We start from the raw sequence: 15,106 nt of genomic DNA on the forward strand, positions 1-15,106 counted from the left end.
AAATCAAGGACATCTAAATTTGTTGGCTCAAGTGAATATTTCTGACAGCAAATAACTCATCGGAGATTATTCAAACACATCAGAAGGGCCTTAGAAAGGCTGTACCACATATAAATGATTACCTATGATGTGATTCAAGAACCACTAAGCAATCATACTTCACTTTGCCATCACTATAATTACTCCCATTGTAAGAAGAATCATTCACATAATTCACATGATATAAACTTGTCCTTAACTTATCTTCTATGAAATAATATCCAAATGACGCACCACACTGAGTTAAAGAAAAAGTTGCAAAGTGTATTGGACGATGTAACTCCTTCCAGATACACATGTTGAAAATCTATTATCCTGTCTGGTGACATTAGAATCATCCTTTCAGAGATGACCCTGCAATAATGATCTTGATAAAAGAAGTCCAATATAATTACTCTGCCATGTGAATGTCCAGCAAATAAATTTTAATGAACCAGAAAGCAGGCCCCCATAAAGCAAGGAATTGCTTTGAATAACCATTTTTATAATCAATATTCAACCTTCTGGAGTATGGATAATATACTCCTGATTTTTTAAGTCACTTTGAAATATTCTCTTATAACAGCCCAATGGCTGACATGAAGCAAAGTAGTTTTGATTCTAATTTCACAAATTCTGATAAAAAAGATTCATAATATTTAATTATTTGAATTTTTTCTCCAAACTACCAGGTTAAAAATAGTTTTAAATGTGAATTTAATTGAGGTTCAATTCTCTATTCAACTATCATAATTTTTGAATACTTTTATCTTTAATTATTTGTACAAAGGAGTTGCCATTCTCTGAAATAGTTTATGCATGCAGTGAATCTTGACCAATGTCACCCCTTTTAACATTCTCATCCACATCTCCCAATCAACCCCAATCCTTATGTATCCCAATATTATGTTATGGAATTACTTGCCATTTAACAAAGCAGTTTATGTGTACAGTGCACTTAGAATTGTGTTACCATTTCAAAATCTTCACTCCATTTCACACTACCCTTTCCTTTGTGTATTCCAATTCTGGGCACTATACAAGGAATTCTTGTCTGTATTCTATCCTTTTTCCCTTCAATTTCCTACCCCTCTCACTTTTCCCCCACTTTCCTCTCCTGTACACTTTTACTGGTATTTAATTTGTTGGGCTTTGACTTAGTCTTTTAAGAGAATTATTGTATTTTCACTCTCCATGGACTCTGACACTTCAGATAATTCATTTGTACCTCCTTGCATACCATCCAGTGTGTTTGCTTTTACATTTATAGGCACTTTCTCTGTACCACAAATGAGGAAAATCATGTAACCTAAGTTTCGCTGGGTCTAGTTTATTTCACTTAAGATTAATATTTTGTCTTTCACTTTCGTTAGGAATGGGGAAATATTATTCTTTCTCATGGATGAACAGAAGTACATTATGTATGTATAGCTGTATGTTTGTATGTAAATATATGTATATAAACACATACACACTTGTAAACAGGATTCAATAAAATAAAATATATATAAATTTATATATATATACATATATATATATATAAATTCTTGATCCCTTTTTACAATGAGAGGCATGTGGGTTGATTCCATATTTTGGCTACAGAAAATAATGCAACAATTATCATGATTGTGCTGGCAGCTTCAGTGTGGCTTTATTTCTACTCTATTGGATAAATGCCTGTAAATGGATTTGCTGGATCATAAGTAGCTCTCTATTCAGTTTTGTGAGCAACTTCCATGGTGTTTCCCAAACTGCTTGAAGAATATTACATTCCTACCAAGAGTTTAACAGTTTCCTTTGGTCGACATCTCTATCAGTATCTGTGATGGTTCATTTTTTCAAAAGACATTGTAACAGGGGTGAGATGAATCTCAGTGTTGTTTGGATTTGCATTTCTTTTATGGAGAAGTTTCTCTTTAAGTGTTTATCCCATATATTAACTGGGTTCTTGTTTATTTTAGGGTTTATTTTCGTTGGGTTTAATTTTTTATCTTTAAATATGGGTTATGTTTGAAAACCCTTGTCTGATGCTTAGGTAGTAATAATCTTCTTCCAGGTGCCTCAGTGGTAGAGCACTTGCCTAGCATGCATGAGGCCCTGGGTTCGATTCCTCAGCACCACATTAGCAAAAAGAAAAAAAAATAATCTTCTTCCATTCTGTTGTATTAGAATGTGCCTCTAATTCTACAAGTAAACACACTTGGAAGGTAAAGGAGAAACCATTACACTTGGACATGATAAATTATATAGGATTCTAAACATTTACATACTAAGATCTAAGGAGGATGCCCTTTGGAGAGGATCACAAAGGCTCAATAGCTATATCAATATTATCATATAAAATAATGTTCATCCAAATGATCTCCAGGAAATGGATATGTAAGGTTTTATTTATTATTTTGCTTTTTCCCTTCTGCCTTCTGTTGCTGTTTTCTGTTTCTGCAACTTAGGTCGTATATGTCAGTTTGGAAAGGGCAATAGGGAACACAGACATAGTGGGACAAAGAGTCAACAAATGCAGCAGTGCAACTCAATAGACACTACATTGAAAATGAACTATACAACTTGTGGGGGAGGGAGGTTGGAAGGGAAAAACTGGGAGAACATTAGGGAAGACGTGCCACTGTTCAAAAAGAAATGTGCTCATTATCTGACTTATGTAATTGTAACAATTCTATACATCAACTTTACAAATGAAAAATCGACTTCGTAAACAGGCCTCAGTAGCTATACTAATATTGGATAAAATAGGCTTTAAATTCAAGTGGTATGAAAGTAAAAAGAGACAAAGAAGGACATTAAATATTGATAAAGAGAACTATCTGGAGATATAACAATTCTAAATATTAATGCCCTGAATCCTAGAGATCCCAAATTCATCAAACAAATGCGAATTGACATAAAAACATGCATACATCCAAACACATTGTTGGTTGCTTGAACACATCATTCTTACCTCTGGACAGGCCATCCAGGTCAAAACTTAGCAAAAAACTTCAGAACTAAATAACTGCATTGACAAGCTATACCTAACAGATATCTACAGAATATTTTACCTAGCAGAGTCACAATATATATTTCTCTCAGCAGCCCATGGAATGTTGTCCAAAATAGATCATATCGTAGATCACAAGGAAAATATGTGAAATTCAAAAATAAAAATGAAGTTATTCCTTGCATCCTGTCAGAACACGATGGGACCAAATTAGATCTCAAAATCAAAAGGCATCACAGAAAATTGCGAAACTCACAGAGACTGAATAACACATTGCGAAATCATCAATGAGTCACTGAAGAAATATGGAGGGAAGTTCCAGCATTTATGGAATTCAGTGCAAGTTAACACACAAAATTCTACCTCCTTTGTGACACAACAGCACAGGTAATACTCAGAGGAAAATTTATAGATTTGAGTATGTGAATTTCCCGTTCTTTTTGATATTTCAAATGGCTTGGAAGTAACATAAGAAATAATTCAAGTTGTTAAGAAAATTTAATTTAGAATAAGGAAACAAATAAGAGTCAACTCCATAGCATAACCTTTAGGAAAAATTAATTAAGAATATGGCATGTCCTTTGTAACTTAATATTAGACATTAGGGCAAATGTCAGAAACACTCTACAAGAAGCAAACAGAAGTCTTTGATAAGGTATATTAAAGACAAGTAATTTCACCTACATTTTGTATTTTATGACAGCATATTTTGGTTTGCTAATCAGAGAAACAAAAATATTTTTAAATATGATATGAAAAATGCATCATCATGAATGAATGAAATCAGGGAATAGATAGCTCAGGAGCTGGGTGGTTCTGTTAAATATTCTCCTTTTTTAATGATCAGGTGTTTTTGCATGTTTGGAACTATAAATGTATTTTATGTCTGGGCAAGAATGTTTGATTATTAGATCATTGTCTGAGACCCAATATCAGGAACCTAACTCGAGTTAGAGTGGTAAATATATGTGTGTGTATGTGTGTTTGTGTGTGTGTGTGCTTTTGTGTGTGCGTATGTACATGCCTGCAAGCATGTATTTAGAAGGAAGAATCTTCTTTCCATCACGATATATGCTTAATTGTATTAGTTATACTACATTAATGACAGCAGATAAAGGTAATTAACATTTTATGCCATATGTTTATGTCCTATGATTGCATGAACAAACTAAAAAGTTATGTTTGAAGTATGAGCTTTATGAAAGGTCAGCTGAAAGTACAAACATTTGCAATCTTGAGAAAGATATCAATGGGAATGATTTTATTGTAGACCAATTTTAGACAACACTTGAAAGGATATGTAATCCAATATGAAAATGCAATATTTATTTATCTTTCCTTAGCTACACTATTCTATAAATTTGTAGGAAAACCAGTTAAAGTTGTGGACTGATTCTAATGTAAATAATATACTGTGTTTATGTAGAGAATTTGAGTATCCATAGTTTTAATATGCCTGTGGTTCTAAAACCAATACCTTATTGATATTGAGTGATAAATACAACTTCATATAAGTACAGAAGTTTTCCTTGTATCTTTTTAATATATATTTTTATTGTAAAGATACAGTACAGAGGGGTCACAGTTACATAACTAAGGTAATGAGTCCATTTCTTACTGAATATTTTTAAGCCCTCCTTTGTTTTTCCCCTCCCATACCTTCCCTTTACACCTCTCCAACCCCTCCTCCACCATCCCTGTGATAGTGTGTCTTGTCGATATCATTGTTACAATGGGTCAATCTGTATCTTTTCCATTTATTTAAATGAAGAAATAATGGTTTGATTTAATCTGATTCGACTTGTGTAGACAGAAATAAAATCACTCGCCAAGTTCAAAAGCACATAAATGAAACGCACATCATTTTTTGTCAATTGCTTTAATTGTGTTCTACATATTTATTGACAGGTTATAAATTATTTTCAAATTTTAATACATTAAAAATACTTGCTTTTTTTCTTATTTTCTTGGTCAGGAAATCAGCAAGACCTCAGTCAACATTTCTCACATAGGACTTTTCACATGCGTTGGTTAAATGTTGGCCTGAGCTCCAGTCTTCTGAGGACTCACTCATGTGCTTAGGAAATGATGCTGGCTGTTGGAAAAGAGGTCAAGGAAGGATGCCATTTATAGCCTTATAACTTTATTCTATACCAGGATATTCTCCTGCTGCTTTGGTTGTTGAGAGTGTCTACAAGAGCAAGCATTCCATGTGAAGCAGGGAGTCAGCATATGACCTTTACTTACTGAGATTTCTGATTAACTTGCTATCACTTGTACTGAACTTTGCAAGTCAATTTGTCAAAGCCTACCAGTTTTAAGAGATAAGAGGAGTGGTAAAAGAACTCTTAGAGACAAATACATCTTCAACATATTTTGTTCCAAGCATTCCATCTAAGGCATATTCAGCAAGTAGTGAAATTTGTGTTGGCTGTGACTATGTGTCTTTCTCCAGGTGTGCATGTATACATGTGTAAATGTATGTGTGTATTTGTGTATATAGTAGCATAAATGTGTACATATATAATGGCATATACACATATATATGCATATACAAATATATATATATATATATATATATATATATATATAGTGCATATATATGAAATGTTCAGTGACTTAATCTCTAGTTCCCAGCACCTTGCCATTCTCACAAAGTGTTCATGATAAACTACTATGAGGATCTGTGCTCTATGATGGGCATCCTTTGTAGTTACTTCCCCCATTACCTTGTTCTTCATCCCTGTGAACAACTTCGGTCTAATTTCCATAGGATAGATTTGTTTTCATTACATGTATTTCCTTACTGATAATAAAATAAAAATGATGTTTTTAAAAGAAAAAGGACATTTAGGTCACAGGTTAAAAGTATCTTATCTGTCCCAATGATTCCTATGAGATAAAATATATAATATTTTATATAAAATATATAAAATTTATAATAGTAGTAAAAGTGAAAGGGAATTCTTGTCATTTAGAATGGCAAAGAATAATATCACGTCACTGTTACAACTCTCGAAGAATGCAAGGATAACTGATGGTCCCTATCATGTTCCCCCAAAACCAGTGGATCCTGAAGTATAATAGTAGACCAGCAGAAATTCTAAGTAGAAGACATGGAGCCAGAAAGAGAAAGAGAATGAATGAGAAAGAAAAAAAGACAGAAAAATATCATAATACTGAAAGTGCATAACAGATAAGCAAGAGTTGTATGAGAATATTCATACTGCTATCTTTAGACCCTAAGTGTACATTTGTCGGTATCTGATGTATGATAACATATCTACATAAAATGTAAAGTGATTTTGATAAAAAATAAAAATGACTAAGAAGAAATTATAAATGCAAAAACAATCTGCACAGAAGCAAACTCTCAGAGATATTTCATGACTTTGAAAAGGATAAAGTGGCCGTAGTTAACATAAATTTCGAAGTATGACAATTCACAAAAATATGAAAAGAGCTGGGTGCCAGCCCAGTCAGGAAAGTCCATGAGATTCTCATCTCCAATAAACCACTAGAAAACTGGAAGTGGCTCTGTGGCTCAAACGGTAGAGGGGTCGCCTTGAGCTGAAGATCATAAGGACAGTGCCCAAGCCAATAGTTCAAGCACCATATCAGACTATAGATAGATAGATAGATATAGATATATATTCATATTCATATATTTTATTTTATAACCCAAAGCAGAAAGCAAATAATTTTTAGATTATTTTTTAAAACACAGTCTCTCAGGATCTGGGAAGGTTGCTCAGTGGTAGATTACTTGTCTTGCATGCATGAGGTTCTGGGTTTAATTCCTCAGCACCACATAAGTAGAAAAAGATGAAAGTGGCGCTGTGGCTCAGGTGATAGAAGTAGCCTTGAGCTGAGGAAGAGTACCCAGGCCCCGGAGTTCAACCTCAATGATCAACAAAATCAAAATATAAAACAAAACAAAACAGAGTCTCTCACATTTGTGGCTTCAACTCTGTAATACCGCTGCTTCAGCCTAGGGCTAAGATTTTAGGTGTGGACATTTATCAATACTCCTGATTCACACTTTATTTGAAGATTTTTTAATACATATTTTGTTCTTAATTTTCCTCTTTATAAATTCACATGTACCTATAAAAAATGATTTTGCCAACCCAGTAACCTTCTCAAAGTATCTCCTGATGACGACTTACAAAAAGTTGTATTATGTTACCAGGGAAACAATGCTACAAATAAAGAAAGCCAATGATTAAATATTAATGATTAATAAAATAAAAAAACAAAACAATTACCAGTTTTTTCAGTATTTGATGGTGTACTACATATTAGGTTTTACTATTTTCTCATATTCCTGTATATTTAAAACTGGCTAAGATTATGATGTTCAACAAGAGTTTTATAGGCTATGTGTAGTCTTTAAAGTTACCCACTAAGATGACTATTTATGACTCATCTCATGATTTTTATATGGCTTATATCATCATTTGTTCCTCGCTAAAATATAAAGTAAGGAAGCCCTAAAGTTTTAACATAAACTGTGTAGTTAACAAAGTCTTAACTCTTCACTCGCCTTCTTTACACAAAGACTTTGCAACTTCTCATTAGTAAAGTTTCTGAAAATGAACATACTTAGTAGTATGTCTGCTACCGTCAATCTTAAATACTTTATAGAAAAGTTTTATGACCTGCCAAACAGTCCTAATTATGGCATATATAAGCAAATTCCCAAAATTAAATATATTTAAAACTTTAAAAATTTTAACAAACCTTACCACTTGCTGCAGTGTCCATTAAGACAGGTGCTTGTATAGAATAATTGAATTTCTCCTCCTACACATCTCTTGAACAATAAATATTTGGACTTATTTTGTTTTTGTCATGTCAATCTTGCCTTTATTCTTACATGGTTCTAAAATATCACGACTTACTTTTTGATGAATTGTCTAGTTTCAGAAAATCGTACTTTCTCTCAAATCTCACATATATCCAAAGGCATTAATTGTTCGGGACTTTATCACACTAGATAGATCAACTCGGCAAAAACTCAACAGAGAAACTACAGACCTTAACAATTGCATAGATCAACTAGATTTAACAGAAATCTATCGAATATTTCACCCAACAGCATCAGCATACACGTTCTTCCCAAGAGCACATGGAACATTTTCCGAAATAGAACATATTTTAGGTCACAAACCAAACTTGTAAAGAAACATTGAAATATTGAAGTTATACCTTGCATTCTCCCAGATGACAAGGAAAAAATTGAACTCAACACCTAAAGCCACCAAAGAAATTCCTGTAACAAGTGGAGCCTGAACAACACACTGTTGAGCCACCATTGGGTCATGGAAGAGGTTAGAAATGAAATTCAAGTGTTTATGATATTCAACAAAAATGAACACACAAACTCCCAGCTCCTCTGGGAGAGAGCAAAGGCAGTACTCAGAGACAAGTTTATAGATTTGAGTTCCTACATCAACTAACTGGAGAGATCTAAAACCAATAATTTAATGAGACATCAAGCATCCTTGAAAAAGAGCAGCATGATAAACCCCAATCCAGGAGATGGAAATAAATAATCAGAATTAAATTAATTAAAATCCAATAACAACATAGAACAAATAAAAAAAAAAACAAAGAGTTGTTTCTTCGAAAAAATTAACAAAATTGAGAGACGGTTAGCAAATCTTCTTAGAAAAACAAGAGAACACACCCAAATAAACTCAGAGAAGAGAATGGAAACATCACCACAGAAACAAACATGATTCATAACATTATAAGGAAATACTTCTCAAAACTTTATACTAATAAGTTTGAGAACTTGGCAGAAATAGGCCTTTTCCAAGCAAATATGGACATGCCGAAACTGAAACAAGATGAGTCATGCCATCTTAACAGGAACATATCAAGCCTTGAAATAAAAACAGCCACAAGAGACCTCCCATCTAAGAAAAGCCCAGGACCAGATGGTTTTAGAGCAGAATTCTACAAGGCCTTCAAAGCAGAGCTCACACCAATACTCCTCCAACTCTTCAATGAAATAGAAAGAGAAAGTTCACTACCAAACTCATTCTTTGAAGCCATAATCACCCTCATCCCAAAACCAGGAAAGGACTAATTAAAGAAAGAGAACTATAGACCCATTTCTTTGGTGAATATTGATGCAAAACTTCTGAACAAAATGTTGGCAAATCGACTTCAGCAATTACTCCAATAAATTATACACCATGATCAAACAGGATTCAATTTCAGGGATGCAAAGCTGGTTCAATATTCACAAATCAATTAACATTATTCATCACATCAACAAGAACAAGGATAAGAACCATATGGTTATCTCAATAAATGCAGAAAAAGCATTTGACAAGATCCAACACCCCTTTATGATGAAGGTTCTGGAAAAATTAGGAATCCATGAAACATTCTTCAATACAATAAATGCTGTATATGACAAACCTACAGCCACCGTTATACTCAATGCTGAAAAACTAAAGCCAATTCCTTTAAAATCAGGAATAAGACAAGGATGTCCACTCTCTCAACTGCTCTTCAATCTAGTATTAGAATGCCTAGCTATAGCAATAATACAAGATGCTAACATAAAGGGGATCCAAATAAGGAAAGAAGAAATAAAACTCTCCCTCTTTGCAGATGACATGATTTGTATTTAAAGAATCCCATAGACTCCACTCCCAAATTACTCAAGCTGATTCAAAACTTTGGCAAAGTAGCAGGGTATAAAATTAACCTTCAAAAATCAATGGTTTTTATGTATGCCGATAATGAGAAAAGAGTGGCTTGAATAGCAAAGTAACTCCATTCATAATAGTCTCACAAAAAATGAAATATCTAAGAATTAACTTTAAAAAACCAGAAAAAGGAAATCAAAACAGAACTTAGAAAGTGGCAAAAAACACGCATGCTCTGTGATTGGAAAGATCAACATCTTGAAAATGGCAATACTTCCCAAGGCTATCTATAAATTCAATGTGATACCTATTAATATTCAAACTTCATTCTTCAAGGAAATAGAACAGGCAATCCAAAAATTCAAACGGAACAATAAAAAACATGGAGTAGAATAAAACGATATTTAACAGAAAGAACAGTGCTGGAGTAATATCAATATCAAATTCCAAAATCTACTACAAAGCCATAGTAAACAAAACAGCTTGGAACTGGCACAAGAACAAACCTCGGGACCAATGGAATAGAATTGAAAACCCAGAAATGTACCTACAGACCTGTAGCCATCTAATATTCGATAAGGAATCTAAAAAATAGAACAGAAGAAAGACAGCCTCTTCAGTAAATGGTGCTGGCACATTTGGTTAACTACTTGTAGAAAACTAAAGCTAGATCCTTATATATCACCCTGCACAAGAATCAACTCCAAATGGAACAAACACCTCAGAGTTAAAACGGATAGTCTGAAAACATTACAGGATGCAATAGGAGAAACTCTAAGTCTCCTTGCACATCCCAAAATTTTCTTAATAGAGACTCAGAAACACAACAAATCAAAAAAAGTTGGACTTATTGGATTGCATGAAATTGCAGAGCTTCTGCATGGCAAAGGACATAGCTAGCAAGATCAATAGAAAACCCACGGATTCGGAGATCTTCATTAGCCATATAATGGACAAGGGTCTCATATCTAAAATATGCCTAGAACTCAAAAAACTATGTTTTCATAGCATTATTTACCATAGCTAAGATATAGAACCAACCCAGATGCCCCTCAGTGTATGAATGGATCAAGAAAATGTGGTATATATACACAATGGAATGCTTTGCTTCCATCAGAACGAATGACATTGTCCCATTTGTTAGGAAATGACAAGACTTGGAAAAAAATATGTTAAGTAAGCCAGGCCCAAAGAAACAGAGGTCCTATGGTTTCCCTTATTTGCAATAACTAGTATATGTCTGAGTCAAGCAGGATAGGTCAGATAAGCTGATGTTAGGGAAATATACCCAAAGATAATTATTCAAATGATTTTTCTTTAATCCAATTGTTTCTAATATATTTATGAGATGATTTCTATGTTGCTCTGTATGTCCCTCCCCCAAGGTTTAACGCCTGCTTTCACTGTATTTTATGTTGGTATAATTTTTGGAGGGGAAGGGAAAAAATATCATTTAAATTGGGATACAGTTGGACCCATTGCAACAATGAGATATACAAGTCGTTATGTCGTAAAACGAACTTTACAACGTTGATGGGGGAGAAGATCAGGTGTCAGAGCTAGTGGGAGTTTGGGAAGGGAGAGGAAGGGGAAACAAAAAGGAGGCAACAATGCTTGATAAGAAAGGTATTCGTTATTTTGCCCATGTTATTGTAACTCCTCTGTACAGTATTTTCACAATAAAAAGAAAGAAAATGAATTACACTTCATATATAAAAAATGTTCTGTGCTCAATTCAGTAGGAAATACACTAACATTGGAACAATACAGAGAAGATTAGAATGGCCCCTGTGCAAGGATGACATGCAAATTCTTGAAGTGTTCCATATTTTTACAACAGGTGCTGGAGGGTATGTTGACAGAAGGGAACCCTACCGAATCCTTGGTGGGAATGTAAACTTGTTCAACAACTTTGGAAAGCAATATGGAGGTTCCTCAAAAGGCTCCACATAAAGCCCCCCATGACCCAGCAATCCCACTTTTGGGATTCACCCAAATGATCACAAACAAGACCACAATAAAACTAACAGCACAACTATGTTTACTGCAACATTATTTACGATAGCTAAGGTATGGAACCAATTCCAATTCCCCTCAATTGATGAATGGAGCAAGATAATGTGATAGATAGATAGATAGATAGATAGATAGATAGATAGATAGATAGATAGATAGATAGATAGAGAGATAGAGTGATAGAGAGATAGAGAGATTCATTCTATGCCTCCATCTGAAAGAATGACATCACTCAATTTGTTAGGAAATGGAAAGACTTGGAAAAAAACTTATTAAATGAAGTAAGACAAGTCCAAAGAAACATAGGACCCCTGCTTTCCCTTATTTTCAGTTACTAATATATGTCTGGGATAAATAAAAAAGGTCAAAAGCTATGTGCATATGAATAGATAAGATGATGTTAAGGGAAATGTACTCCAAGATATTGACACAAGTGGTTTTTTTCTTTCGTGCTATTGTTTTTAATGGACTTACAATGTATGATGTGATTTTTTTTGTTTCTTTATATGTTCCTCCCCCACTTTATAACACCGGTTTTCACTGCATTTGAAGTTGGTGCACCAATATCTTATACATATGCTTGTCTAATTTGGGTAGGGGAAAGGTAAAAACACAATGTTTAAATAGGGATACAGGTTGACCAATTGTAACAATGAGATGCACAAGACATTATGATGAAAAATGAAGTTTATATTTAGGCAGGGTGGGGGAGACGGGGAGGAGAGGCTACTTGTGGAGATTAGAGAGAAAGGATGGTGGGGGGAAATAAAGGAGGAGGTAACAATGCTTTTTGGAAATGTACTCATTACCTTTCTCATGTAAATGTGACCCCTGTGTACAGTTATTTTTCCAATAAAAATGTATGAAAATGATCTGAGAAGGAAAAGTTTATTTTCCCCATTTTCCCTATATAATATCGTTAACAAAGAAATTAATGCAAAACACTGACATGAAAGTATTTTGCAAAAGGGTGTGTGTGTGTGTGTGTGTGTGTGTGTGTGTCTGTGCACGCCCGCGCACATGTGAGTACTCGTGCATTTGTGTTGGCATGCTCAGAGTTTGAACTCAGGACTTCAAGGTCTTGCTAGGCATTTCCTCTCTAGATTGATGAGGTTCTATATAAGCTACATCACCATTCCTGGCTCTTTGGTAGTTCATTAAAAGTTTTGAAAAATAATCTTATGAATTTTTTTTTTGCTCTGATTGTCTTCCAACTGTTATCCACAGATCTGGTGCTCCTGAGTAGATATCCCAAATAGACAGGATTACAGGTGTGGCCATCCAGCACAAGGCTTTAAAAATAATTTTAAAAGTAGTAAAATATTTACTTCACGGGAGCCTGTTTTATTATCTACTAATTTTAAAGCATTTTGCACTGATTGTATGTGAATTCATTTCGCTTCTGGATTCTTAAAAACTGTAAGTGATGATATTTGAAAGTTTTATTACTTTTTAAAAAGGAAACGAACTATGGGACAGAAGAAATTTGCCCCTCCTTGGACCTCAATTTATGCGCTCAGTTCTGTGCATGATAAGCCAATGTCACCAAAACAATCTGGGTTGAAGACAAAATGTAACAGAAAAAAATAACCATGGGCATTGCTATGCCTATTATTTCTTGGATAACATGAATATTGAATTGAGAGTGTAAGAGAATGGAGAGATTTTACTTATCATTTTGTATTGCTGAAAGACTGTTGGAAACTTTAACTCATTTCCTTCCTCACTGTGTGTCTTTGGGCCATACAATTCGTGCCTTTAATTACAATTTTTCCCAACATTAAAATGGCAATAACATTAGCATTAAAGCAAATTTTATCTTAAGAATTAAGAAATAAAACTTGTGAAATACTTAACATAAAATTCTATGAATGAGCTTTGAGTTTAGCCAGCAGTTTTTTAAAATACTAAATAGAACGCAATAAGTATTACAGAAACCATTACATGTAGTGAATAACCAGATGTAATGTTATCTATTTACCATGCTCTGCTTCGAAGGAAGCCAGATGGATAACTTCCCATGCTGCACATCAAGTTGATTATCTTATGTCTTGGTAGTTTAAAAATATCAGGGACAGAATCATGAAGTAATGTTGTAGATTGAGGTTAAGTCCATATAAAAAAGTACAAACCTGATAAAACATAAACATATCTCAGCAGTATATTGTTTTTTACATCATTTAAGTTACATTGTAAAGATAGGGAAAATCTAGCAGAATGAATTCTCTTTTTGATATATATTCATAGGTCCTAAGAAGGATGAACTCTTTCCTCACTCTTGTAGAGGAATCATCAGATGAGAGGAAATGTATTTTTTTATTTGCTTTCTTCCATTTATTCTTCAGTTTGAAATCTGAACTACATGAGACTGAAAGAAGCTAAGGGAAATTAGACTCGCAGGCTTTGGAAAGAGCAATCAACATAAAATAAATAAAATACGTATAGCCTTGTAAAAGGTACAACTAAATTGAGTTATATAGTCTCAAGTGTAAACAGAAAACGATTTAAGCAATATCATGTTATTAAAAATTGAAAAATGTTAGGAATTTAATTTTTTTCCTTTCTACTATATTGAATTAAGTATTGATTTTGTATAGAGAGATTAAAGATGAGATTAACAAAAGTTCTGAATAGACCTGTTTTCCAAAAATCCCTGAAAATCACCAGTGGGTTTACAAAGTTGGGTTTAATACCACTTCCATGTTGGCTTAATGCTTTGTGAACAGAAGTCATTATAGAGAAATGCAATTCAAAATTACTATGATACTACTTCATAACTATTAAAACTAATCAAAACATCAAAGGAGTCAGGTGTGATGGTAAAGGCTAGTAAGTGCAAGCAGTTAGGAGGTTGGAGTAAGAGGATTTGAGTTTAAGGCCAGTCTGGGGTACTGCACATCGTAAAAACCTGCCTTTATAAAAACTCTAAAGGTAATAATGTTGGTGAGAGTGTAGAGAAATAAAATTTTCTTCACTCTTGTTCAAAATACAGGTTAGTATTCTCATTGTAGAAAGTAGTATGCAGTTTTCTAAAGAAATGCAAAGTTGAAATATCATCTGACCCACCAATCATATGATTATTTCTGTATGAGTAACTCTTAAGTATATCTGTATTTCATTGTTATTCACATTATTCACATCAACAGCCAAGATATAAATCGAAGTTAAGTTTTCAACTACAGACTAATAAAACAACTGTGGTACATGAACAAATATATTTTTCTGTTTCATCTTTTAAATAGCAAAATACTTCTCCCATTAGCCACAACTTACAATGATTTGAAAGATGTATTCTAAATGAAGAAAAACGTTGTCTTCTGATCTTTGTAAAACCATACACACACACACACACACACACACACACACACACACACACACACACACTCACACACCCCAACCTCAAACATTA

General features: G+C 33.7%; 1 non-coding gene across 1 annotated transcript; it reads left to right on the forward strand.

The window, feature by feature from the left end:
* The first annotated feature begins 11,410 nt into the window (after positions 1–11,410).
* LOC122095544 lies at positions 11,411–11,514 on the forward strand. The gene has a single exon (XR_006145171.1). It is a non-coding gene; the product is annotated as a U6 spliceosomal RNA (small nuclear RNA).
* Positions 11,515–15,106: the final 3,592 nt, after the last annotated feature.

Source organism: Dipodomys spectabilis, unplaced genomic scaffold (genome assembly GCF_019054845.1).
Source record: "Dipodomys spectabilis isolate Male_0828 unplaced genomic scaffold, ASM1905484v1 ptg000359l, whole genome shotgun sequence".
NCBI lineage: Eukaryota > Metazoa > Chordata > Mammalia > Rodentia > Heteromyidae > Dipodomys > Dipodomys spectabilis.